The sequence below is a fragment of the Penaeus vannamei genome, chromosome 8, assembly GCF_042767895.1.
Source record: "Penaeus vannamei isolate JL-2024 chromosome 8, ASM4276789v1, whole genome shotgun sequence".
NCBI classification, from domain to species: Eukaryota; Metazoa; Arthropoda; class Malacostraca; order Decapoda; family Penaeidae; genus Penaeus; species Penaeus vannamei.
Genome location: NC_091556.1, coordinates 48,274,019 through 48,276,518, shown reverse-complemented (window position 1 = coordinate 48,276,518; position 2,500 = coordinate 48,274,019). Strand labels below are relative to the sequence as shown.

Here is a 2,500-nt window from a genome sequence, read left to right as displayed (position 1 = left end):
GAAAGAGAGAGACAGAGACAGAAAGAGAAAGAGAAAGAGAGAGAGAAATACAGAAAAGAGAAAGAAAGAGAAAGCAGTCACACAGGCAGAACACAAAGACAGAATCAAAGACAGAAACACAGAGAAACAGTAATGAAAAAAGACAAGGGAACACAAAAAATCAAAAGAAAAAAAATTGAAACACAAACAACTCCTTTTAGACTTTTTTTTTTACCTCAGTTTCCGAAACCATCTTTGTTTACCAGAGGCCCCCATGCTTCCAAACTTCGAATCGTTCCAGAAGTTGTTTCATTCATTTAAGAGTGAACGATTTTTCTTTTTTTTCTTTTTCTCTTTCTTTTTATTTGTTTTATTTTTCTCTTTCTTTTTATTTTTTTCTCTTTCTTTTTATTTTTTTTATTTTTAGTTTTACTTTTCGACTAAAGTTCGTTAATGGGACAAATTTAAATACATGAATGAACGGACACCGTCATGTACACAGACATACGCTGCAATAAGAAAATGGGAAGAGGGGTAAGTAATGGACATCCATATGGAAAGAATGAGAGGAACAGAGAGAGAGAAATACAGACAGACAGAAAGAGAGCAAGAGCGACACTGAATAGCCAAAGAGGGAGAAAGAAAGAGAGACAGACAGACAGAGACAAAGAGAGAGACAGACAGACGGAAAGAGAGAGAGAAAGCGAGACAGAAAGAGAAAGAGAGAGAGAAATACAGAAAAGAGAAAGAGAGAGAGAGAGATAAAGAAAGAAGGAAAGAAAAAGAGGAGAGGGAGGGACCTCTCATTCATCACCTCGTATGTTTCACATCATTTGTCCATTTCCTCCTTATCTCATCCGTTTATCATGCTCCCTTTATCACAGTGCCCGTAACATTTATCACATCTCTCCCTCATATTTCTTGTAGGCTGAAAGTGGCTCAAAGTTCTCCGTTTTCTTTACCTTATCGTATTTCCGGGGTTTATGTCGCTTTCTGCCCTCTTTTCTTCTTTTTCTTTTCTCTTCTTTTTCTTCTCTCGGCTCCTTTTTTATTATTATTGTCATTATTCTCCTCTTTTATTATTATTATTATTATTATTATTATTCTCCTCTTTTATTATTATTATTATTATTATTATTATTATTATTATTATTATTATTATTGTTATTATTCTCCTCTCTTCTCATCTTCTCCTCCTTTTTCTCTCTTATTATTATTATTATTATTCTCTCTTCTTCTTTTTCTCCTACTCCTTGTTCATCATTCTCTCCTCCTCCTCCTCCTCCTCCTCCTCCCCCCCCTCCTCCTCCTCCTCATCCTCCTCCTCCTCCTCCTCCTCCTCCTCTATCTCCTTCTCTTCCTCCTTCTCTTCCTCCTTCTCTTCCTCCTCTTCCTCCTTCTCTTCCTCCTCTTCCTCCTCTTCCCCCTCTTCCTCCTTCTCTTCCTTCTCTTCCTCCTTCTCATCCTCATCCTTCTTCCTCTTCTTCCTCTATCCCTCGTTTTCATTCTTCCTTCCCGTCGTTTCGCAGTCCTTAACCGTTATTCGTTTGTTATTGTTTTATTTCGTAAATATTTCACGGATAGATTTTAATAATTTACTCAAGAGCACTTTTATCTATTGACTCATCAGTCTGCGGGTTCTTTACGCGCATTGCATCTCATTATTATTCGCTTCGTTCTTTATGTATGGGAGAGAAGAAGAAGAAGAAGAAGAGAAAGAGAGAGAGAGAGAGAGAGAGAGAGAGGGAGAGAGAGAGAGAGAGAGAGAGAGAGAGAGAGAGAGAGAGAGAGAGAGAGAGAGAGAGAGAGAGAGAGAGGGGGGGGGGACGGGGGGACAGACAGATAGGCAGTGACAGAGCCAGACAGACAGACAGACAGGCACGGCGATAGAGACAGACTGACAGACAGAAGAGGCAGAGAGAGCCAACCAGACAGAGACAAAGACAGAGAGAATCAGATAAATAAACAGACAGACAGACATACAGACAGACATAGAACGAGAGACTGTGACTACCCCTCTCCCCCCTCCTCCCACTCACTAAACCTTTTTCCAACGACAAACCTCTTCTAACGACTACCCTCAAACACTTCCTCCATGCCTCGTCCCACAAACCCTCTTTTAACGCCCACCTCACCCTGCCCTTGTCCACGAACCCCTCATCTAACGACCACCTCATCTAACAACCACCTCATCTAACAACCACCTCATCTAACGACCACCTCATCTAACAACCACCTCACCTAACGACCACCTCATCTAACGAGCCCCTCATCTAACGGCCCCCTCATCTAACGACCACCCCATCTAACGACCACCTCATCTAACAACCACCTCATCTAACCACCTCCCCCATCTAACGACCACCTCATCTAATGACCACCATCTACCAACCACCTCACCTAACGACCACCCCATCTAACGAGCCCCTCATCTAACGGCCCCCTCATCTAACCACCACCCCATATAAAGGCCATCTCATCTAACTACCACCACCATTTAACGACCACCCCATTTAACGAC

The 2,500-nt window shown here is 41.8% G+C and overlaps 1 protein-coding gene across 1 annotated transcript in view; it reads left to right on the top strand.

Annotated features, from left to right (window-relative positions):
• Elk (Eag-like K[+] channel) overlaps positions 1 to 2,500 on the top strand; it is a 110,062-nt gene that overhangs the window by 88,238 nt on the left and 19,324 nt on the right. The window lies entirely within an intron of this gene.